We start from the raw sequence: 26,811 nt of genomic DNA on the forward strand, positions 1-26,811 counted from the left end.
ACCACAGCTTAAGCCTTTTACCTAGTTCAGAATTATCCTGGTGTGGTCAGCAGCAATGTGTAAAAGTCTGAATGATAGGTGGGTGAATCAACTGACCAATCCATGAATTAAGATCACTCACAAGCACATAATTTAGTCAGACAATGGCATTTGAGTAAATCCTGACATTCCACTACTTGACTAAGACTCGTCCCACATCTTTCAATTCAAGTACATTTGAAATAATTTAAACTGCAGAGATACTTACTCAAGACATACACTTTCAAGGAAGAATACGACATTTGCACACAGCACAAAAAAATAATAAAAATAAACTTACTCAAAAATATACATAGCTTTTGTTTGTCCCTATAAAAGACAACCAGGGAACTGACTCCAAAGATAAAAACGTATCATAGGAACGTATCACACAAGCCTGTGTGTCTGTCTGTGTACAAGGGAGTTCTTCAATAGAAGCATAAGGAAATTGACAATTCCTCCAGCCTTGACTCAAAGCCACAGAGTTCTTTCCACCATTTCCATAATACACAAGTGAAACAGTGGATAGTATCTAGATGGTAGAGAGCGAGACTGGCATTCTAACTACAGTCAACAGTAGGTACAAAATAAGTAGTGCACTCAATCGCTGTTTAAATACTTTCCCCCCATGAAAAAGCAAGATCATTCAATGATTAAAAAAATACAAATTACAGGACATCATACATTTTCAGTTCACATTGACAACACAAAAGAAAATAAATTGAAAACAGACAAGATAACCACTCAGGAGTAAACACTGAGGTTTACCAAGAGGGTAGAATATTATTGTAAAATGTAGCATTTCACAACCTCAAATGTTTTGACTGCAGAGGAACACAAATAAGCATATCTGAAGAATAAAAAAAGGCCCTTCACTTCCTTTCACTCTGATGACCTTAGAGGGAAAAAAATTGAGGTTCCTGTATTTGAAATCTTCAAATTCTGCTTTCTCAACCTTGTCTGCGCTAAAATTGATTTAAAGTGAGACCAGTGTCATCTCCTAAAACTCAACCATTTCCACAGGCTAAATCATTTTGACCTCTAAGGGGCATTGAGGCAGCTGTATAGTCTCCCTCTCTACAGCTTCCATTTCTTAAGTCCAGGTCTTGATCGTCCACACCGCAGCACAGCTCCATTTTCTGTTCTAGCCCAGCAAACACACCTGATTCAAAAATAAGACTCAACTAATAATTAAACCTGTAATTAGTTGATTCAGGTGTTCGGGCTGGGCTAGAACAAAAATATGCAACACCATACGGTACCCCAGGAATCCAGTTGAGCAACACTGCTATATAGGAACCAGACTTGTCAACATGTCTTCTTATTGGCTGGTGTGTTGTTGCAGTGAACAGATGCCTATCCTGAAAGGCTCTGAAGAGAGGTGGTCTGATTAAGGCATTACATGATAAGGCCAGCAGGAGGAGCAGTAGCATCTAAATCAATAGGAGAGCCAAGTCTGTTCTCCTTGTCCTAGATTCAGTACACAAACAGACAGACTGGAGGTAGAAGCCACCCTAAAGTGTACATCTGGTGTCAGTTCACTCTAGCCCAATCCTAGCTTTAAACATTGGGAGGTAAAAAATAAAATAAATGAAAAATCGACAACTGACCTTAGATCAGCATTTGGAAGCAACTTTACCTAAATCCACACAGACACAAAGATAGGTGTTTGTGGATAACAGGGACCAGTTTACAGGTACCGGCAATGTTACCAAAAGCAATGCAAAATGCAACTCATAACAGATCTATTGGTGATACACACACTCCCCCCAACATTTTTTACAATTGGCCTGAAATTGAAAAGCTGAAAAGGAGTGGGTGGGTAATAATGACCAGTGCATCAAATGTGGATCTAGAATACAAATCATTTTCAGTTCAATCTAAATCTGGTAATATAATAGTGCCTCTGTCCACACACATCCCTTTGGTCACTCGCTGCGGTCTAACATTTTTCTTGCATATCATTGAAATTAGCACAATTGTTTTTAACACAAATATGGAGGCAGCAGGTAAATTTAGTGATTGTTGAGAGGTGAATTGGTACACATCAGGATTTTTTCTGGTAAGGATGCATTAGAAAAGTGCTTCTTTTGGTGTTCGCTCCTTTCTACAGTTTCTTTCTGCTTTGACTACTTATGCCAATCCCAAATCAACCTGCAGACCCTTCTTGATAGATTCAAAAGAATCTGTGGCATCTTTGCAGATCTACAAGGGACCATGGAGGTGTCTAGGGTTGGAGCAAGGTTACTTCAGGACTAGGAAGCATCATCTATAATGCCTTCTTCACAAGACAGTCAAACAGGGCTGAGTGGGAGGAGCTTCGTGGCATATGAACCAATTAGCCATTAGGGCACATTCACACATTCAAACAAACATCCACACCTACGTATGTACAGACATAAATATGCATGAACAAAAAGCAAAAGGGACAGCTTAAGACCGGCTTTTACTGTGGATGTGTGTGGGTTTGGTGAGAGAAAGAGGAGAGACACACGGAAAGAAAAAGGTGGTAGAGGTCTATAGACTGGTCTCCTCACGCCCGAAAAAGAGAAATGGAGGGGAAGACTTGACTTTTGATCTCCGCTTGAGCAAAAGAAAGAAAAAAACTGGGGCAGATGAAGAGATGTCCTCAGAGCGTCCTCCAGTATCCAGAGGAAAGGTCAAAAGTCAAATTTAGTCATTCATCCATTCAGCCACCGAGAAGGAAAGAAAAGAAAGGACTTTGTGGCCAAGGTCTTCATGTGTATAGTAGTTCCATTCAGTAGGTCCAGGTCAGTAAGAATCCCATTCTCTTGATATAACAAGTCTCTCTCCCAACTCCTCCCAGAAATGTCCCTTCATTAGTTTCCTTAAAACCAAACTCGCTCAGCGACACCGGACAGGGTAGCAGGAGATCATTTCTGCCGTGGAGTGTTCTTCTTCCGTTTTCGCTTGAAGAAGCAACAACACCTGAAGAGAAAGGATTAAGAGACAGAAGAGGAAAGTTACTTGACAATCTATAGCTCTCAATATTATGCCGCAATCACTCCAAACTTACTCAACTTCAAATATGTAATTAATGTCAACATTTAACAGTTATAAAAATGGAGTGCGAGAGTGTGACTGGAGAAGAGAGCGAGCATGTGATGGGGAGGAATAAACCCAGACTGTATGCTACCCAGCTGGCACAAAACGTTTCCGTAATGCTCTACAATTAGATCGAACAAGGTTGCAGGCAGGTAACTGTATAACCAACGTTGCAGTTCTTTGTGAACCCCATACGAATGCCATCACAAATCTGTTCTTGACGGAGACAAGCACTGTGTGGCTTTGGCCTGAGTCTTTCCAGTTGAGCTACATAATCATACTTCAGCTCCTCTTAGTAGTGTGAAAAGGATATTAGTCACTCCATGTGAGAAGCCTCAAATCCAATATGAAAGCAACATTGTTATTTGTTTAATGGAATGTCAAGGGTGAAGCCAAGAAACCAACACAGTGCTGGATATGTTGTCTGGCGCTAGTCTGGTGGTATTGGTTTAGTGCTAGTCTGGTCCACTCCCTTTGAATGGCTGATGTGTATGGGAGTGGGACTCACCACAGGTTGAGCATTTTCACGCAGCTACAGAGAGAGTGTGAGGAGAAAAGACAGATTAATACTGTACAGAGATCGAGACAACGATGCAGAATAGTCCTTGTGCAAGGTAGAACCACATATGCGCGCGCGCACACACACACACACACACACACACACACACACACACACACACACACACACACACACACACACACACACACACACACACACACACACACACACACACACACACACACACACACACACACGTAAGAGTGTGGCTGGGCAAAGTGGGGGAAAGGACAATCATCACAGTTCATGCAAGGGAAACTAAAACAAAGAGAAAGGTGAAAGTATACGAGGGGAATTTTGTTATTTTTTGTTTTAGGTAGAAAGTATATTTTATGATTAAAATAATTCAGATAATCAGAAATGTTAAGCATTTTTCCCCATGTATCATAATTGAAACTAACAACCAAAAGATGGTTTGTTGCAGATTATCAGTTTACCACCCAGTCCCGACAGGTTCCTGCCACAAGAGAACTTGTTTGGACATGATTTTATCCCAGCTCAGGCAGTTTGATTTCTTGTATCTCATACGCTTTCACGGTACTTCAAACTGGTTGGAATTGGACAGTTAGTCAATCTCATGGACTGAGCAAGAGTTATAGTAAAGAAATTACCCAAAATACCACTGTCATAAATCGTCTTCCAATACATTTCTTCAATGTCTTCACTGAAATGTTTAACCTGTCCCTAACCCAGTCTGTAATACCTACACGTTTCAAGCAGACCACTATAGTCCCTGTGCCCAAGAACGCCAAGGTAACCTGTCTAAATGGCTATTGACCGCGTAACATTCATCTGTAGCCATGAAATGCTTTGAAAGCCTGGACATGGCCTTCATCTGCAACTGGATCCTGGACTGCCTGACGGGACGCACCTAGGTGGTGAGGGTAGGCAACAACACATCGATCACATTGACACTCAACACAGGAGCCCCTCAGGGTTGTGTGCTTAGTTCCCTCCTGTACTCCCTGTTCACCCACGACTGCGTGGCCACGCACGACTCCATTACCATCATTAAGATTGCCGACAGTGGTAGGCCTGATCACCCACGACCACGAGACAGCCTATAGGGATGTCAGAGACCTGGCAGTGTGGTGCCAGGACAACCTCTTCCTCAACGTCAGCAAGACAAAGGAGCTGATCATGGATTACAGGAAATGGAGGGCCGAGCATGCCCCCATTCACACGGACAGGGCTGGAGTGAAGAGAGTTGAGAGCTTCAAGTTCCTCAGTTTCCACATCTCTAAGGATCTAATACGGTCCAAACACACAAACGCAGTCGTGAAGAGTGCACAATAATGCCTCCCCCTTAGGAGGCTGAAAAGATTTGGCATGGGCCCTCAGATTCTCAACAATGTCTACATTGAGAGCATCTTGACTGGCTGCATCACCACTTGGTATGTCAATTACTTGGCATCCGACCGGAAGGCGCTGCGCAGAGGTACTGCGTGACGCCCCAGTACATCACTGGGGCAGAGCTCCCTGCTATCCAGGACCTCTACAACAGGCGGTGACAGAGGAAGGCCCTAAAAATTGTTGAAGACTTCAGCCACCCGTAATAGACTGTTCTCTCTGCTACCACACGGTAAGCGGTAACGATGCACAAAGTCTGGAACCAACAGGACCCTGAATAGCTTTTACCCCCAAGCCATAAGACAGCTAAATAGTTAGTTAAATAGTTAACCAAATAGCTAACTGGACTATCAGCATTGCACTAACTTTTTTTACTCATCACATATGCTGCTGTTACATCCAACCGGCCTCAACTGCAGACCACGTATACAGACCACGTATACGGCGTCGGTGGGTGAGCGGTTTGCTGAGTAATCGCGTTGTGAACAGAGGAACCCATGGTGGCCCGGTGGGGTTATGGTATGGGCAGGCAAAGCTTGGACAACAAACAAACTTGCATTTTATCAATGGCAATTTGAATGCACAGAGAAACCGTGACGAGATCCTGAGGCTCGGTGTCGTCCCATTCATCCACCTCCATCACCTCATGTTTTAGCATGATAATGCACGGCCCCATGTTGCAAGGATCTGTACACAATTACTGGAACCTGAAAAAGTCCCTGTTCTTTCATGGCTTGCATACTCACCAGACATGTTGAGCATGTTTCTGCCAATATGTTTCCTGCCAATAGAGGGAGTGGGACAACATTCCACAGGCTACAATCAACAGCCTGATCAACTCTATGCGAAAGAGATATGTCGTGCTGCATGAGGCAAATGGTGGTCACACCGGATATTGACTACTTTCCTGATCCACGCAGCTACTTTTTTTTAAAGGTATCTGTGACCAACAGATGCATAATCTGTATTCCCATTCCGTGGGAAATCCATAGATCAGGGCCGAATACATTTATTTCAATTTACTGTTTTCCTTATATGAATTGTGCCAGTAAAATCATAAATCATTGCATGTGTATATTTCCGTTCAGCATATTATTCAGTGTTTTACTTTTCTATTATTTCTCTTTTCTTTCTCTGCATTGTTGCGAACAGCCCGTAAAGTAAGTATTTCGCATCGTTAGTCCGCTCTTGTTCACGAGCAGGCGATAAAAAAATTTGATTTGATTACAACTAAAAAACGAAGTGCGATCGAAAGGGACAGATGACCAAACAAAAACGGGGAGAGAGAGCGAGCTAGCTACGACAGAATAAAAAGCGGCAGAAACGTACTTGGCCTCTTCCACCACATCCACTTCGGCCTGCGCATGCGATAGGTGCGTTGGAGTGGGCGTATTGGGTCAGTCGGGCATTCAGCTCCCCATTGGTGGAGCTGACCACCTGAGGCACATGGGAAAAAAGTAATATCAAGTCATGCAAAATATAAGATAATTCTGCTAGGATGACTAAAACAGAAAAATACCAAATGCCAACATTGTCATTAAGAGCGTCGTAAGGTTAACAAAACACTGTCATGATCATACAATAGCCCAAAGTGTCATGATAACATCTGTGACAACAACTTAAGACTGTCACGAGTCACAAAAACCGTTACTCATGTATGCATGTTGTGGCTAGGTCTACTGCTAGCTAACTCCAATTTTGTATAATACATTTTTAAAATAATGTTTTTCCCCTACTCCAAATACAAACATACAGTGAGGGAAAAGTATTTGATCCCTGCTGATTTTGTACATTTGACCACTGACAAAGAAATTATCAGTCTATAATTTTAATGGTAGGTTTATTTGAACAGTGAGAGACAGAATAACAACAACAAAATCCAGAAAAACCCATGTCAAATGTTATAAAATGATTTGCATTTTAATGAGGGAAATAAGTATTTGACACCTCTGCAAAACATGACTTAGTACTTGGTGGCAAAACCCTTGTTGGCAATCAGAGGTCAGACGTTCTTGTAGTTGGCCACCAGGTTTGCACACATCTCAGGAGAGATTTTGTCCCACTCCTCTTTGCAGATATTTTCCAAGTCATTGAGGCTGACGTTTGGCAACTCGAACCTTCAGCTCCTTCCACAGATTTTCTATGGGATTAAGGTTTGGAGACTGGCTAGGCCACCCAGGACCTTAATGTGCTTCTTCTTGAGCAACACTTGCTTTGTTGCCTTGTTTTAGGTCATTGTCATGCTGGAATACCCATCCACGACCCATTTTCAATGCCCTGGCTGAGGGAAGGAGGTTCTCACCCAAGATTTGACGGTACATGGCCCCGTCCATCGTCCCTTTGATCGCGGTGAAGTTGTCTGCTGTCCCCTTAGCAGAAAAACAACCCCCAAAGCATAATGTTTCCACGTTTGACGGTGGGGATGGTGTTCTTGGGGTCATAGGCAGCATTCCTCCTCCTCCAAACACGGCGGAGTTGAGTTGACGCCAAAGAGTCCATTTTGGTCTCTCATCTGACCACAACACTTTCCAGTTGTCTCCTGAATCATTCAGATGTTCATTGGCAAACTTCAGACGGGACGTATAGGTTTTCGAGCAGGGGGATCTGCGTGGCGCTGCAGGATTTCAGTCTTTCACGGCGTTAGTGTGTTACCAATTGTTTTCTTGGTGACTATGGTCCCAGCTGCCTTGAGATCATTGACAAGATCCTCCCGTGTAGTTCTGGGCTGATTCTCACCGTTCTCATGATCATTTGCAACTCCACGAGGTGAGATCTTGCATGGAGCCCCAGGCCAGGGAGATTGACAGTTCCTTTGTGTTTCTTCCATTTGCAAATATTCGGCACCAACTGTTGTCACCTTTTCTACCAAGCTGCTTGACGATGGTCTTGTAGCCCATTCCAGCCTTGTGTAGGTCTACAATCTTGTCCCTGACATCTTTGGAGAGCTCTTTGGTCTTGGCCATGGTGGAGAGTTTGGAATCTGATTGATTGATCTTTAATACAGGTAACAAGCTGAGATTAGGAGCACTCCCTTTAAGAGTGTGCCTAATCTCAGCTCGTTACCTGTATAAAAGACACCTGGGAGCCAGAAATCTTTCTGATTGAAAGGGGGTCAAATACTTATTTCCCTCATTAAAATGCAAATCAATTTATAACATTTTTGACATGCTTTTTCTGGATTTTTTTTTGTTGTTATTCTGTCTCTCACTGTTCAAATAAACCTACCATTAAAATTATAGACTGATCATTTCTTTGTCAGTGGGCAAACGGTACAAAATCAGCAGGGGATCAAATACTTTCTTCCCTCACTGAATATCTAACCTATCATATGAACATTATTTTCTGACTCAATAAAATTCCCTCAAGGTCACTCTGATGTTCAAAATATTGTGTGATATGTAACTTAGGTTGAATGTATTTCAAAGTCCAAAATGACTTTTTAATTCTGTCATGGAAATGAATGTATTTCCCTGTTACCAAGTCATTTAGGTTTCTATGCCTTTAGTTTATCCATGTGGACCAATTTATCGGGTGAATTCTGAAAAGCTATGCTAGCCATCTATCTTAACTACAACTAATAGTTTCAAGTAATGCGTAATACCAGTTGTCATAAGCTGTTATGACATCAGCTCTGTAATAGACTGCTTAGGCATCGTTGCCCGTTCAGTCACAAACATGACAGTAATACGTAGGTCCCTCATAGACAGTAAATATCAAACTAAAGTGAAGTTACTGATTTCCCCCGTAAGCTTAGCCACTTCCAGACATCCATGTGTGGCATCATTTATGTGGCTCATTAGCCTTTACCTCTACTCCAGGTCTCCCTTAATGGGAAAGGATCTTGCTCGAGTGTGTGAGTGAACATGTGTCTGGTGGGCCTTGTGAACCGGTCTCTCCCTGTCTGCCTCCTTCTCAGACTAAATGTCTGCATGCTGCTATGAAAAAGCTGGTCCCGCCCTGTCTTGCTGTCTGAACACATGTTGAACAGCCTTTGCTGTTGATCATCATAACAGCATGTGGAACACCTTCGAACACACAGTACAACATCTATCTTAAGAGCAAAGAGCGGGTGAAAGCAATGTGGAGAGGGCCCCACCTAGAAGAGTTTCTGCCAATTGCCCTTCATCTTTTACGTCCCTTCGGATCTGTGGGCTAGAGGGCTATCAAGGACATAGGCAACGAAGCAGGTTTTTTGGTTTGGAAGCCCAGCCACTAAGTAGTAGTCGGTATCTCAGTGGTTGGTGTATCACCTGCACAGAGCCCCCATGCCTGTCTGCGGCCAGATGGGAGCTGCTCAGGTAGGAGGAGTTTGTCTGTCGGGTGGGGCTGTGCATCCCAGCTCCTCTGCGGTCTGATGCTTGCCGTCTGGTTGGTTGGGAGGCGGATGGGCAGAGCAAGATGTGGGTGGGCGGTGCAAGTGAGTGGAGAGCAGCAGGTGCCAACAGGCCATGCAACGCAGGAAAACAAAGAAAAACAGAGGTGAGACGCGTGGCGAAGCTGGGAATACGTGTAAGTAATTGAAAACAACCAGGCCAAAACCAAAAAAAAGTATGGCAAAATCAATAGCTTAAAAATTTGAAATTTAAAGGTAGACTCAGCAAATGACGTTAAGCCACGAGCAGCATCGCCGATATCGAGATGAGCGACATGCAACACTTCACTCTCATACAGTATCTGCGCATGTGCACGGGTTCGCTTCACGCAGGGGCCGCGTAGTAGCCACGGGACCAAAACAGCGGAGAAGAGCCTCAATGCTTCAACACTAAGTTGTTGCAGAAATTGACCCACAATCTAGCTTCATATGGCTGAGTCTACCTTAACAATTTGATTTGTGATTTTAAAGCAAAAACGTTTTTAGACAGTTATAAGAAACCCTGTATGTATCTTTGACATCTTTTTCTGTATTACCATATTTTATAACCCTGGTGGCTTCCTAAGAGACTTGCATTGTTTCTTTGTCCTGGCTGCATTGATTGAGAAGTCTCTGGGCCAGCAAGCACTGCTTTATCCCCATGTACTCGTTCATCACTGTTCCTGGACAGGACAGGTTGCAACGGGACAGGACATTGAGGGATTAGCTACTAATAAAGTTGTTGCAGGGGATTTGGTAGGGGTCTTACGAGTCTGGGAGCTTTCAACTGGTAATTACATGCAGTTCATTTCAGACTGGTTGTCATGTCCTGTATTGAGGGTCCTAGCTCAATAAAACGACTCATGCTTGGAGAGACTGATGGGGTGATATGCGTCGACTTACTCAAAACCAAGGATGTTTCCTTTGTTCCCTCTCATTTCTCCCTTTTTCTACCTCTAGTTCTCTTCTTTAAGTCCACTCTGCCATATTCACCTTCCATCGCTTTCCTCATTTCGCCCTCTACCTAAATCCCCATCCATCTCCAATTCCTTCTCGTCCCTCTGTCTCTCCATCTTGCTCTTACAATCCTTTTGGCACATACGAGCACCAATGGAGAAACAGGTGGTTGTTGTTCAGTGCTGACAATGATTAGAGATAAGTCTGGGACTCCTGGGCACAGCGCCGCAGCGCCACACACACTCACAACTACTCTAGCTGCAGCCAATCAAATTTGAGACAAGCTTCACTGCCTGTTCGGGAGCAATAGCTGGAGGACTTCCAGTTGTGAAATTCCTTTCTAGCGTCTCTCCATGCCTCTTTCCGGTTGAACACAGCCAGGCAGAGCCGGAGATGGATGAGGTATTTTGGTGCCAACAGCAACTCATCTAAAAGATCAGCTTGTTAGGTGCTAGGTGCTAGTGCTAACTTCGACCTGAAAGCTCCTTTTGCTTCGGTCTTTTCCAAAAGCGGAGAAATATTATTTTTACTAGAACTGTTAGAAAAATCAAGCCATATGGCACCAAACCAACCCGAAAAAAGATTTGAGAGGAAAGCTCGAATGTGCTGACATAAGCAAAGCCACCCAGTTGGAAAAAAAATATATGCACTACTACTCGTTCTACTTAAAATTGCACAAATTTAAATGGTGTTGGATTTACTGTAGTGTAAACTGTAAAGCTTGTTGAGAGCTAAGGTGATGTATTTAGACAATCCCAAACCCATAATCATAAGTCATGCAACTCCATAGCGTTGAAACTAATTCTACAGTAGGTCACTTATACAAATATAAGGTGTTCAAGCAAGCTATACTTATTCATTGTCCATGTGGCTGGCAAGGTGGGGACCAAAACCATTTAAATCTTCTTCAATTTAGGAATTGGCTCTCCTATTGAGAAATTCCATGTCCAAAACAACTGACAGGAGTGGAAATAGTATTGACTTTTCATGAGGATTTGTATATTCATGAATTTGTTGATTCCAGTAGATTTTCTGGAAATTATTAGCTTTTTTCAGATAAACAGGCAGAGCTGAAGTGAACTGCTGAGTGATACACTGTGTTTACCTGGTTCCGTAGGGGTTGTTGCTGAGAGGGCCTGTCTCTGTTGAAGCGTTGCTCTCTCTCGTGATGGCAGATGCACCCGAGTCCACGTTGACAGCCCCCACCGGAGTAGGCTGAGGAGAGAGTGAAAGCGAGAGAAAGAGAGAGTGACAAAAAGGCTCAAGGAATTTAAAAAAATAATTCTTTCACTTGTGTTAAATTTACTTTCTACTTTTTGATTTCCCAACTATGGTGTCACACAATATGTATAATACACAAAATGTTATTATACAAAAACATACAGGACTGAACAGTTAACAAGGCTGCTAATCTAGCACATTTACTCCAGTCTTTCAACAGCTGCTATATGACTATTGTACGTGAGACTACATTATGCTATTTAGCACGTGAACGCTTAGCTACTCACAATCGGGGTCTGCCATCCCAGTCGTGGGTGTAGTCAAAGGTGTATCCTTTGCGCTCAAGCAGCTCGGTGAACAGAGTCCTCAAATACTGTGAGTCGGGCTTCTCAAAGAAGTCCAACCGCCGCACGTAGCGCAGGTAGGTGGCCATCTCTTCTACAATGGGACAAACATAGCCAACATGGTTCAGGCAAAACAAGAGGTCCATCTAGTCATACCTGACAATTGAGTCTGCACTAGGCGCATTTTCCCCCTCTACTGATGGTTTGTCACAAAAACTGCTTTATTTGTAAACAGCTTGTGCACGTTATCTAAGGAAGTCTCAGGTTTTGCTCGCCTGAGGTAAAGTATCTCATGATAAACTGTAGAACACACTATCTACTTAGTTTTCATCGTAGTTTTCATAGCTGTCTACATACCACCACAGACCGATGCTGGCACAAAAACCGCACTCAATAAGCTGTATACCGCCATAAGCAAACAGGAAAATGCTCATCCAGAGGCGGCGCTCCTAGTGGCCGGGACTTTAATTCAGGGAAATTTAAATCAGTTTTACCTCATTTCTATCGGCACGTTAAATGTGCAACCAGAGGGAAAAAATCCTAGACCACCTTACTCCACACAGAGAAGCGTACAAAGCTCTCCCCTCACCCTCCATTTGGCAAATCTGACCATAATTTGATCCTCCTGATTCCTGCTTACAAGCAAAAATTAAAGCAGGATGCACCAGTAACTCGGCCTATAAAAAAGTGGTCAGATGAAGCAGATGCTAAACTACAGGACTGTTTTCTAGCACAGACTGGAATATGTTCCGGGATTCTTACAATGGCATTGAGGAGTAGACCACATCAGTCACTGGCTTTATCAATAAGTGCATCGATGACGTTGTCCCCACAGTGACTGTCGTAGCATACCCCAACCAGAAGCCATGGATTACAGGCAACATTCGGACTGAGCTGAAGGTTAGCGCTGCCACTTTCAAGGAGCAGGACTCTAACCCGGAAGCTTATAAGAAATCCCGCTGCGCCCTCCGCACGAACCATCAAACAGGCAAAGCGTCAGTACAGGACTAAGATCGAATCGTACTACATCGGAGCCAACGCACGTCGGATGTGGCAGGGCTTGCAAATTATTACAGACTACAAAAGGGAAGCACAGCCAAGAGCTGACCAGTAACACAAGCTAAACAACTTCTATGCTTGCTTCAAGGCAAGTAACACTGAAACATGCGTGAGAGCATCAGCTGTTCTGGGCGACTGTGTGATCACGCTTCTGCAGCCGATGTGAGTAAGACCTTTAAACAGGTCAACATTCACAAGGCCACAGGGCCAGACGGATTACCAGGACGTGTACTCCCAGCATGCAAGTGTCTTCACTGACATTTTCAACCTCTCCCTGTCTGAGTCTGTAACACCAACATGTTTCAAGCAGACCACCATAGTCCCTGTGCCCAAGAACACTAAGGTAACGTGCCTAAATGACTACCGACCTGTAGCACTCACGCCTGTAACCATGAAATGCTTTAAAACACTGGTTCACATCAACACCATTATCCCAGAAACACTAGACCCAACATTTGCATACCGCCCCAACAGATCATGCAATCTCTATTGCACTCCACACTGCCCATTCACACCTAGACAAAAGGGAACACCTATGTGAGAATGCTATTCATTGATTACAGCTCAGTGTTCAACACCATAGTGCCCTCATAGCGCATCACTAAGCTAAGGACCCTGGGACTAAACACCTCCCTCTGCAACTGGATCCTGGACTTCCTGACGGGCTGCCCCCAGGTGGAATGGGTAGGTAACACCACATCCGCAACACTGATCCTCAACTCAGGGGCCCCTCAGGAGTGCATGCTCAGTCCCTCCTGTACTCCCTGTTCACGCATTACTCCATGGCCAGGGACGACTCCAACACCAGAATTAACTTTGCCGATGACACAGCAATGCTAGGCCTGATCACCGTTGAGACCACCTATAGGGAGGAGGTCAGAGATCTGACCGTGTGGTGCAAGGACAACAATCTCTCCCCTCAACGTGACCAAGACAAAAGGTGATGATTGCTGACTACAGGAAAAGGAGGACCGAGCACGTCCCCATTCTCATCGACGGGGCTGTAGTGGAGCAGGTTGAGAGCGTTCAAGTTCCCTTGACATTCATGTCACCAACAAACTAACATGATCCAAGCACACCAAGACAGTTGTGAAGAGGGCACGACAAAACCTATTCCCCCTCAGGAGACTGAAAAGATTTGGCCTGGGTCCTCAGATCCTCAAAAAAGGTTTTACAGCTGCACCATCGAGAGCATCCTAACGGGTTGCATCACTGCCTGGTAAAGCAACTGCTCGGCCTCCGACCGCAAGGCATTACAGAGGGTAGTGCGTACGGGCCCAGTACATCACGGGGCCAAGCCGTAAAAATAGTCCAAGACTCCAGCCACCCGATTCATAGACTGTTTCTCACCCTGGGACCTATACTGCAAGTACAGGTCCCAGAAGCTTCTAAACAGCTTCTACCCCAAGCCATAAGACTGCTGAACAATTAAACAAATGGCTACCCAGACTATTTGCATTGCCCCTCCCCTCTTTTACACTGCTGTTACTCTCGGTTTATTATCTATGCATAGTCATTTTAATAACTCTACCTTCATGTACATATTACTTGACACCGGTGTCCCGCACATTGACTCTGTACGGTAGCCCCTGTATATAGCCCGCTATTGTTATTTACTGCTGCTCTTTAATTATTTGTTATTCTTATCTATTACTTTTTTTGTTATTTTCTTAAAACTGCATTGTTGGTTAAGGGCTTGTAAGTAAGCATTTCACTGTAAGGTCTACACCTGTTGTATTCGGCGCATGTGACAAATCAAATTGGATTTATATAGCAAATGTGCCGACTCTGGTTTTGGCACATGCTCTTTAGCCAACAGCTCGCAGATACAGTGCAGGTAGGCTACCTACATTATGAGATTATTATGAATCAGAGCAATATTATTTGTATCTGTCAAACGGCAGCCAAGCATCAATCATCATGTCACCAGAATAAGACCCTCGCTATTTATTGGAAAATGAGCATCAAGCTCATCACCTTACACATTCACACCCTGTGAAGTTCTCATAACTGTATTCTCAAAGTTCTCATCTGTAGCCTAATAAACTGCTTTCCCGAGTCGTAGTGGGAGGACCACACAACATATTGTGCGACTACTTCGATATGATGGTTATTATATCAATATTTGCACATTTCTCGTATAATTAATTTTTACCGCCCCAAAAAGATACCACCATGTAAAACGAACAAATTGTCTGTTGGCATTTCTAAAATTGAACTTCCGGCAGTTCCTGTTTCCATCAGCCCAGTTGTGACTTTTTCATGCGACAGCTAAATTCATCCGTATGAAAAGGTTGGATGGAAACGTGGTGTCTTGCAAATACATGCTCTTTCATTTACTCTCCAATGCGTCTGTCCTTCAAGAAGCATCTTCTGCTAACTTAAGCCCATTTCTAAGTCCAGCTCGCTCTTGATTATTCTATTGCGATTATTAACTGCCATAACATGCAGTGCAAAGTGTGTGTTCTAGGAAATGTAAACCATTTCAAAAGGCATGCACTAGCGTCAGAGTGGAAGATTGGCACAATACCTGGAAAGCTTTCACAGAGGACCTCGATGGGAGTGTTGCGCTTGGTGTCGCCAATCTTCTGGTATCGCTCTTTCAGGGTGTCAGCCTGTAGGTAGAAGGCACAAATTGAGTCCAAACACACTTTTGCCATATTTTCTCCTTCACCCCAATGTTACATTTCGCTTTCCCTCCTCCTAGCCAGTCTTTCATTCACCCACTTTATTGCTCCTGTGCTTCCTTTAGGTAAACATTCCTTCTCTCTCTCCCCTCCTTGAATCACAAATAGTAGCGCATCACACTCCTAACATCTGGGTAAAGTTCATTATAAGGTCACAACATAGCAAAATGCTTCGCAACAAAAAACCAAAAACAAGCATTTCTTATTGGACGAGCTCAGATAGTACCTATCCATTTTGTACTTCCCCATTTTGTGCCTACTGAACATGACCCAGCTGACATCATGCCTAGCTCCCCTACCTTGAGTCCTTGCCACGGCAGACTCCCTCGTAGGGAAATACATGAACATGTGGCCCAGGGCTTCCAGGTCATCCCGTCGACTTTGCTCTGAAACAAAAAGGGAGGTGTCCGTTTTCAGCTGTGACCGATATATAGCCCATCTACCATACTCCTGTGTTGGAGGGCTCGCTCCACACACACCCCTCCACAAGTCAAAAGTTTATTTGTACCATTTTCTACAAATGAAGAATAATAGTGAAGACATCAAAACTAGGAAATAACACACATGGAATCATTTAGTATATTTAAGATTCTTCAAAGTAGCCACTCTTTGCCTTGACAGCTTTGCACACACTTGGCATTCTCTCAACCATCTTCACCTGGAATGCTTTTCCAACAGTCTTGAAGGATTTCCCACATATGCTGATCACTTGTTGGCTGCTTTTCCTTCACTCTGCAGTCCAACTCATCCCAAACTATCTCAATTGGGTTGAGGTCGGGTGATTGTGGAGGCCAGGTCATCTGATGCAGCACTCCATCTTGGTCAAATAGCCCTTCCACAGCCTGGAGGTGTGATAGGTCATTGTCCTATTGAAAAACAAATTATAGTGCCACTAAGCACAAACCAGAAGGGATGGCGTATTGCTGCTGAAAGCTGTGGTAACCATGGTGGTTAAGTGTGCCTTGAATTATAAATAAATCATTGACAGTGTCACCAGCAAAGTATCCCCACACCATGACATCTCCATGCTTAACGGTTGGAACCACACATGCAGAGATCATCCGTTCACCTACACTGCGTCTCACAAAAACACAGCGGTTGGAACCAAAAAATCTCAAATTTGGACTCATCAGACCAAAGGACAGATTTCCACCGGTCTACTGTCCATTGCTCGTGTTCCTTGGCTCAAGCAAGTCTCTTCTTCTTATTGGTGTCCTTTAGTAGTGGTTTCTTGGCAGCAATTCAACCATGAAGGCCTGATTCCCGCAGTCCCCTCTGAACAGTTGATGTTGAGATGTGTCTGTTACTTAAACTCTGAAGCATTTATTTGGGCAGCCATTTCTGAGGCTGGTAACTCTAATGAACTTATCCTCTGCAGCAGAGGTAACGCTGCATCTTCCTTTCCTGTGGCGGTCCTCATGAGCCAGTTTCATCATGGCGCTTGATGGTTTTTTGCAACTGCAGGAAGAATCTTTCAAAGTTCTTGCAATTTTTCAGATGACTGACCTTCATGTCTTAAAAGTAATGGACTGTCTTTATTCTTGGCTTATCTGAGCTGTTCATGCAATAATATGGACTTGTTATTTTACTAAATAGGGCCATCTTCTGTATACCACCCCTACCTTGTCACAGGACAAGTGGCTCAAACGCATTAAGAAAAATAAATTCCCAAAATGTACTTTTAACAAGGCACACCAGTTAATTGAAATGCATGAAGCTGGTTGAGAAAATGCCAAGTGTGCAAAACTGTCATCAAGGCAAAGAGTGCCTACTTTGAAGAATCTGAAATATAAAATATACACTTTTTTGGTTACTACATGATTCCATGTGTGTTATTTCATAGTTTGTGTCTTTATGTCTGAGTAGGTGTGCCCAAACTTTTGACAGGTACTGTATATCTATCTAAAACTCAGCAAAAAATGAAACATCCTCTCACAGTCAACTGCGTTTATTTTCAACAAACTTAACATGTGTAAATATTTGTATGAACATAAGATTCAACAGACACACTGAACAAGTTCCACAGACATGTGACTAACATAAATTGAATAATGTGTTCCTGAACAAAAGGGGAGGGGGGGGGGGGTCAAAAATCCAAAAGTAACAGTCACTATCTGGTGTGGCCACCAGCTGCATTAAGTACTGCAGTGCATTTCCTCCTCATGGACTGCACCAGATTTGCCCAGTTCTTGCTGCGTGATGTTACCCCACTCTTCCTCCGAGGCACCTGCAAGATCCCAGACATTTCTGGGGTGAATGGCCCTAGCCCTCACCCTCCGATCCAACAGGTCCCAGACGTGCACAAAGGGATTGAGAGCCGGGCTCTTCGCTGGCCATGGCAGAACACTGACATTCTCCCTGTCTTGCAGGAAATCACGCACAGAACAAGCAGTATGGCTGGTGGCATTGTCATGCTGGAGGGTCATGTCAGGATGAGTACCACATGAGGGGAGGACGATGTCTTCCCTGTAACGCATAGCGTTGAGATTGCCAGCAATGACAAAAAGCTCAGTCCGATGATGCTGTGACACACCGCCCCAGACCATGACGGACCCTCCATCTCCAAATCGATCCCGCTCCAGAGTACAGGCCTCGGTGTAACGCTCATTCCCTCGATGATAAATGCAAAATCCGACCATCACCCCTGGTGAGACAAAACCTCGACTCGTCAGTGAAGAGCACTTTTGCCAGTCCTGTCTGGTCCAGCGACAGTGGGCTTGTGCCCATAGGCGACATTGTTTCCAGTGATGTCTGATGAGGACCTGCCTTACAACAGGCCTACAAGCCCCTCAGTCCAGCCTCTCTCTCAGCCTATTGCGGACAGTCTGGAGCACTGATGGAGGGATTGTGCATTCCTTATGCAACTCGGGCAGTTGTTGTTACCATCCTGTACCTGTTCCGCAGGTGTGATGTTCGGATGTACCGATCCTGTGCAGGTGTTATTACACGCTGGTCTTCCACTGCGAGGACGATCAGCTGTCCATCTGGTCTCCTGTAGCGCTGTCTTAGGGGTCTCACAGTACGGACAATACAATTTATTGCCCTCGGCCACATCTGCAGTCCTCATTCCTCCTTGCAGCATGCCCATGGCGCGTTCATGCAGATGAGCAGGGACCCTGGGCATCTTTCTTTTGGTGTTTTTCAGAGTCAGTAGAAAGGCCTCTTTTAGTGTCCTAAATTTTCATAACTGTGACCATAATTGCCTACTGTCTGTAAGCTTTAGTGTCTTAACGACTGTTCCACAGGTGCATGTTCATGGTTCATTGAACAAGCATGGGAAACAGTGTTTAAACCCTTTACAATGAAGATCTGTGAAGATATTTGTATTTTTACGAATTATCTTCGAAAGACAGGGTCCTGAAAAAGGGACGTTACTTTTTTGCGTTTTGAGTTTATATACACAGTGCCATTCGGAAAGTACTCAGACCCCTTTGACTTTTCCCACATTGTTACGATACAGCCTTATTCTAAAATCGATTAAATAAAAAAAAATCCTTAATCTACACACAATACCCCATAAAGAAAACAGGTTTTTAGAAATGTTTCCAAATGTATTAAAGATAAAAAAGAAATACCTTATTTACATAAGTATTCAGACCCTTTGCTATGAGACTCAAAATTGAGCTCAGGTACAACCTGTTTCCATTGATCATCCTTGAGAGATGTTTCTACAACTTGGAGTTCACCTTTGTTAAATTCGACTGATTGGACATGATTTGGAAAGGCACACATCTGTCTATAAGGTCCCACAGTTGACAGTGCTTGTCAGAGCAACAACCAAGCCATGAGGTCGAAGGAATTGCCCGTAGAGCTCCGAGACAGGATTGTGTGAAGGCATAGATCTGGGGAAGGTTACCAAAAACTGTTTGCAGCATTGAAGGTCCCCAAGAACACAGTAGCCTCCATCATTCTTAAACAGAAGAAGTTGGGTAAATAATTGGGTACCAAATGAACCAATCAAAGGGAGAGATCGTTAGGAAAGAGTTTGAGTGGGACTCGGATAAATAGAGATAAGAAACCTGGTCAGCTTGGTGTTACCCATCCAGGTGAATTCAAAGCACACCATCCCGAGAGGAAAGGAGATCTCAGAGGACATCAGGACAAGGATAGTGAGAGCACATCAGTCTGGGAAAGGCCATAAAATAATCTAAAAAGATTTGAGCTCCATCAGTCCACTGTGAGGCCAATAATTGACGAATGGAGAACATTTAACATGACAGTAACTCGGCCTAGAAGTGGACGCCATTTCAAAATATCAGAGCTGTCATCAAGGGGCAAAGGGTGGCTACTTTAAAGAATCTCAAAATAAAATATATTTTGATTTGTTGAACACTTTTTTGGTTACTACATGATTCCATAGCTGTAATTTCTTAGTTTTTATGTATTCAATATTATTATGCAAATTTATTTATTTTCATCCCGCATCAATCTACACACAATACCCCATAATGACAAAGCAAAAACAGTTTGTGTGCAAATAAAATAAAAATAAATGAAAAAACAAATATTCAGACCCTTTACAGAATACTTTGTTGAAGCACCTTCTGGCAGTGATTACAGCCTCGAGTCTTCTTGGGTATGACATGGGTTGCAAAATTCCAGGAACTTTCAATAAATTCTCTGGTTTTCCAAAAATCCTGGTCGGAGGATTTCAGATTTCCTCACTCCTTCCTGATACCGGGAAACCGCCAACCAGGATTTCAGGAAAACAATGTAATTATTTAAGTTCCTGGAATATTGCAACCCTAGGTATGACACTACAAGCTTGGCAAACCTGTATTTGGGGAGTTTCTCCCATTCTTCTCTGCAGATCCTCTTAAGCTCTGTCATGTTGGATGGGGAGCATCGCTGTACAGCTATTTTCAGGTCTCTCCAGAGATGTTTGATCGGGAAGCCACTCCTGTGTTGTCTCGGCTGTGTGCTTAGGGTCATTGTCCTATTGGAAGGTGAACCTTCGCCCCAGACTGGAAGTCCTGAGCGCTCTGGAGCAGGTTTTCATCAAGGACCTCTGCACTTTGCTCAGTTCATCTTTCCCTCGATCCTGACTAGCCTCCCAGTTCCTGCCGCTGAAACACATCCCCACAACATGATGCTGTCACCACCACCGATTCACCGTAGGGATTGTGCCAGGTTTCCTCCAGACGTAACACTTGGCATTCAGGCCAGAGAGTTCAGTCTTGGTTTCATCAGACCAGAGAAACTTGTTTCTCATAGTCAGAGTCCTTCAGGTGCCTTTTGGCAAAGTCCAAGCGGGCCGTCATGTGCCTTTTTACTGAGGAGTGGCTTCCGATCTACCAAAAAGGCCTGATTGGTGGAGTGCTGCAGAGATCGTTGCCCTTCTGGAAGGTTCTCCCATCTCCACAGAGGAACTCTGGAGCTCTGTCAGAGTGACCATTGTGTTCTTGGTCACCTCTCTGACCAAGGCCCTTCTCCCCTGATTTCTCAGGTTTGGCCAGGTCTAAGAAGAAGTCTTGGTGGTTCCAAACTTCTCCAATTTAAGAATGCTGGAGGCCACTTTGTTCTTGGGGATCTTCAATGCTGCAGAAATGTTTTGGTACCCTCCCCAGGTCTGTGCCTCGACACAATCCTGTCTCGGCGCTCTACTGACAATTCCTTCAACCTCATGGCTTGGTTTTTGCTCTGACATGCACTGTCAACTGTTGGACCTTATATAGACAGGTGTGTGCCTTTCCAAATCATGACCAATCAATTGAATTTACCACAGGTGGACCAATCAAGTTGTAGAAACATCTCAAGGATGATCAATGGAAACAGGATGCACTTGAGCTCAATTTCGAGTCTCATAGCAAAGGGTCTGAATACTTAAGTAAAAATAATCTGTTTTTTTATTTGTAATTCATTTGCACACATTCCTAAAAAACAGTTTTTACTTTATCATTATGGGGTATTGTGTGTAGATTGATTAAATAAAAAAAAAATCTCACCAATTTTAGAATAAAGCTATAATGTAACAAAATGTGGGAAAAGTCCAGGGGTCTGAATGCTTTCCGTATGCACTGTATGTACACAGGTCACAAAAATCTCAAAAGGCAATGCCTTTCAAATTGGAGAGTTCAACCAATAAAATATGAAAGAGCAGCCTATACTGTATCCATGTAAGTACCACTCTGGGAAGTTGAGGCGACAAGTTAAGTTGTGTGGTAGAGGGGAGTAGTACTGTAGCCCTACCTTTTCCTAAGTGGGTGTTGATAGACATGTAGCGGGCGGTCCCTGTGAGGCTCTTGTGTTCCCTGTAGGGGATGTGTTTTTTGGTCTCGGGGTCGATGTATTCTTTGGCCAGGCCAAAGTCGATTATGTGGATGATGTGCTCCTGCTTGTGCCCCTGCCGCCCGATGAGGAAGTTCTCTGGCTTCACGTCTCGGTAGATGAGGTTCTTGGAGTGGACGTACTCAATCCGGGAGAGCTGAGGAGTGGAGAAGTGTGTGACAGTCAAACAGATGCACAAGTGGACACACTGGCAAATACAATCAGAACAGACACATAATTAATGAAAACAAGATTCTTCGTCATTTGGATGCTAACTGAACTTACCAGCTGAATAGCCATCATCAAAACGGTCTTAAGAGAGAAGGTCCTGTCACAGAGGTCAAAGAGGTCTTCTAGACTGGGACCCAGCAGCTCTAACACCATGGCATTGTATTTCCCACAAGGCCCAAAGTAGAAGACCTGAGGAAGACCCTCCGCTGAGAAAGAACGATAGATGGAATGAGGGGAATTTTTTAGAGAGAAGTTCATTTAAACCGAATCCACTTATCAGTTGATAATCATATGATAAGCATAATTTGGAGTTCAGATTATGCAGGATGTTCCATATTTTTGGGGGGATATGCGTGAGGGCGTGGCAGTAGACTTCACATGCCCATTTGACGGACTCTACCTGTAATTATACTGAACAAAAATATAATACGCAACAGGCAACAATTTCAAAGATTTTACTGAGTTACAGTTCATATGAGGAAAATCTGTCAAATAAATTCATTAGGCCCTAATCAATGGATTTCACATGACTGGGAATACAGATATGCATCTGTTGGTCAAAGATGGCTTAAAAAACAAAAAATGGTCCTCACAAATGGACCTCAGGATCTCGTCATGGAATTTTTGTGCATTCAAATTGGCATAGATAAAATGCAATTGTGTTCGTTGCTGGTAGCTTATGCCTACCCATACCATAACCCCACTGCCACCACGGGGCACTCTGTTTACAAAGTTGATATCAGCAAACCGCTCGCCCCACACGATGCCACACATGGTCTGCGGTTGTGAGGCCGGTTGGATGTACTGCCAAATTCTCTAAAACATTGGAACGGGTTATGGTAGAGAATATAACATTAAATTCTCTGGCAACAGCTCTGGTGGACATTCCTGCAGTCAGCATGCCAATTGTGCACTCCCTTAAAATGAGACATCTGTGGCATTGTGTTGTGTGACAAAACTACAAATTTTTGAGTAGCCTTGTATTGTCCCCAGCACAAAGTGCACCTGTGTAATGATCATGCTGTTTAATCAGCTTCTTGATATGCCACACACGTCTTGGCAAAGGAGAAATGCTCACTAATAGGGATGTAAACAAATTTCTACAGAACATTTGAGAGGAAACGCTTTTTGTGCATATGAAAAATCTTTGGTATGTTTTATTTTGGCTCATGAAACACGGGACCAACACTTCACATGTTGCGTTTATATATTTATTAAATGTAGTTTGTCCTAATAATTTGCACAAGTCCTGCATGTGACAACTACTGCTCGTCTCAGCACTTCACAGGTGGCATCTAAAGAAGGCCCAAGCTGTTTGGTTGGGGTTTGTCATGTGCAGAGTGTTGTACTGAATTGTATGTTGCAGCCATTGGAGGCCATCTGCTGAATCCATCTCAGGAGGAACAGAGAGGGATGCTGCCCAGAGGAACCTGGGGAAGCTAATAACAAGGGTCATGAAACTCAACGAGAGCCTCCATTTTCCATAGCCAGTAGCGCAAAACAATTCGACAGTAGAGGAGAATTTCTGCTAAAACCGATTAATAACACAGAAGCTTGCGGCAAGCTGATAAATGCATGGGGTGGAGGGATACAATTTGGGAATTCTAGAGTGGATAAATCTGTTGGGATTACAACCTGACAATAACATCAATGGTGTGAGGTTTCTTGAACGAGCTGAGCCCAGCAACAAAATGAGCGCTTTGCCCTCTCAAAAAAGCCTCTGGACGAGTACAGTGGATGAGCTTGTGCGTTTATCAGTAGTACAGGAGCGAGGGTGGATTTCAGATATATCCCCGACCTAGCACATTTTAGTCACAAATCGTTGTGTCTAGGCTAAAAGTTCCTTATAACTTAAATGTTACTTAAAAGAGTGCTTCAGGAGGACATCACTGAAATGCTTCAAACACCAGGAAAATGAATGATTCCTCATGCGGTTGTGAATTCTGATACACTTCAAGGTGAGGTCATCCATTCGGAAAAAAAACATGGCAGCTCTGTTGACACTGGGCTTAGGTTGATCCAGCAAACTAAATGACTGCCATTGTTAACCTATTTTGCATCCTGGTCACAAAAAAGATTGGAAGTTTTTTGGACAATAGAGGCTAGCTAACTAGATAGCATAAGAGCACCAAAAAGATGCCATAGCCTCCTGAGATACGAAACCCCAAAAATGTTTGGGGTGAAGAAAAAAAACATTACAAAGTGTACAAAAAAATTTATATTAGTACCAGTCAAAAGTTGACACACCTACTCACTCAAGGGTTACTTTTTTACTATTTTCTACATTGTAGAATAATAGTGAAGACATCAAAACTATGAAATAACACATATGGAATCATGTAGTAACCAAAAAAGTGTTAAATCAAAATATATTTTGATTCTTCAAGTAGCCAACCTTTGCCTTGATGACAGCTTTGCACACTCTTGGCATTCTCACAACCAGCTTCATGTGGTAGTCACCTGGAATGCATTTCAATTAACATGTGTGTCTTGTTAATTTGTGGGATTTCCTTCTTAATGCGTTTGAGCCAATCAGTTGCTGTGACAAATAAAGCACACTTTATTTAACCTCAATGTCATCTTGTTTTTACATGGCATTGTAGATGTTAGCGGTATATAGGATGTAATTTGGATGTTTTCAGTGTGTTTTTAACCCTTTCAGACAATGGGTTAATCGCAATTAAAAAAAAGTGCACTAACATTACACAAAGTGAACTGAAGTCTGACAGCCCAAACAAAAACACAAATTATCAGTCAAAAACATAAGTCAGAACACAGCCTCTCGATTCTCTCATGTACACAGAAGAGGGTCTTTTACCAAATAGGGCTAAGTCCATATTATGGCAAGAGCAGCTCAAATAAGCAAAGAGAAACGACAGTCCATCATTACTTTAAGACACGGTCAGCCAATCCAGAAAATTTCAAGAACTTTGAAAGTTTCTTCAAGTGCAGTCGCAAAAAACCATCAAGCGCTATGATGAAACTGGCTCTTTGGTTTGTTGAGTCCAAATTTGAGATTTTTGGTTCCAACCGCCATGTCTTTGTGAGAAGCAGAGTAGGTGAACGAATGATCTCTGCATGTGTGGTTCCCACCGTGAAGCATGGAGGTGGTGTGATGTGGGGTGCTTTACTGGTGACACTGTCAGTGATTCATTTCAAATTCAAGACACACTTAACCACCATGGCTACCACAGCATTCGGCAGCGACACGCCATCCCATCTGGTTTGCGCTTAGCGTGACTATTATTTGTTTTTCAACAGGACAATGACCCAACACACCTCCAGGCTGTATCAGGGTTATTTGACCAAGGAGGAGAGTGATGGAGTGCTGCATCAGATGACCTGACCTCCACAATCGCCCGACCTCAACCTAGTTGGAGATGGTTTGGGATGAGTTGGACCGCAGTGTGAAGGAAAAGCAGTCAACAAGTACTCAGCATATGTGGGAATTCCTTTAAGACGGTTAGGAAAGCATTCCAGGTGAAGCTGGTTGAGAGAATGCCAAGTGTGTGCAAAGCTGTCATCAAGACAAGGGTGGTTACTTTGAAGAATCTGAAAAATATTTAGATTTGTTTAACACTTAATTGGTTACTACATGATTCCATGTGTGTTATTTTAGAGTTTTGATGACTGCACTATTATTCTACAATGTAGAAAACAGTAAAAAATAAATAAAAATCGTTGAATGAGTAGGCGTGTCAAAACTTTTTGACTGGTAATGTATGTATGCATGCATGTATGTACGTATGTACAGTTGAAGTCGAAAGTTTACATACACTTCGGATGGAGTCATCAAAACAAATTTTTCAACCACTCAACAAATTTCTTGTTAACAAACTATAGCAAGTCGGTTAGTACATTTACTTTGTGCATGACAAGTCATTTCTCCAACAATTGTTTACAGACAGATTATTTCACTGTATCACAATTCCAGTGGGTCAGATGTTGACATACACAAAGTTGACTGTGCCTTTCAACAGCATGGAAAACTCCAGAAAATGATGTCATCTCTTTAGAAGCTTCTGATGGGCTAATTGACATCATTTGAGTCAATTGGAGGTGTACCTGTGGATGCATTTCAAGGCCTACCTTCAAACGCAGTGCCTCATTACTTGACATCATGGGAAAATCAAAAGAAAGACCTCAGAAAAAATTGTAGACCTCCACAAGTCTGGTTCATCCTTGGAAGCAATTTCCAAATGCCTGAAGGAACCACGTTCATCTGTACAAACAATAGTACGCAAGTATTAACACCATGGGACTACGCAGCCGTCATACCGCTCAGGAAGGAGACGCGTTCTGTCTCCTAGAGATTAACGTACTTTGGTGCGAAAAGTGCAAATCAATCCCAGAACAACAGCAAAGGACCTTGTGAAGATGCTGGAGAAAACAGTTACAAAAGTATCTATATCCACAGTAAAACGAGTCCTATTTCAACATAACCTGAAAGGCCGCTCAGCAAAGAAGCCACTGCTCCAAAACCGCCATAAAAAAGCCAGACTACGGTTTGCAACTGCACATGGGGACAAAGATCGTACTTTTTGGAGAAATGTCCTCTGGTCTGATGAATCAAAATAGAACCGTTTGGCCATAATGACCATCGTTATGTTTGGAGGAAAAAAGGGGATGTGCTAAAACTGAGTTTAAATGTATTTGGCTAAGGTGTATGTAAACTTCGACTTCAACTGTATGTATGTACAG

General features: G+C 43.3%; 1 pseudogene; it reads right to left on the bottom strand.

Annotated features, from left to right (window-relative positions):
• Positions 1-2,843: 2,843 nt before the first annotated feature.
• The window catches only part of LOC123724499 (casein kinase I-like), a 60,723-nt pseudogene continuing 36,755 nt past the window's right edge, over positions 2,844-26,811 (bottom strand).

The sequence above is a fragment of the Salmo salar genome, chromosome ssa10, assembly GCF_905237065.1.
Source record: "Salmo salar chromosome ssa10, Ssal_v3.1, whole genome shotgun sequence".
Taxonomy (NCBI): domain Eukaryota; kingdom Metazoa; phylum Chordata; class Actinopteri; order Salmoniformes; family Salmonidae; genus Salmo; species Salmo salar.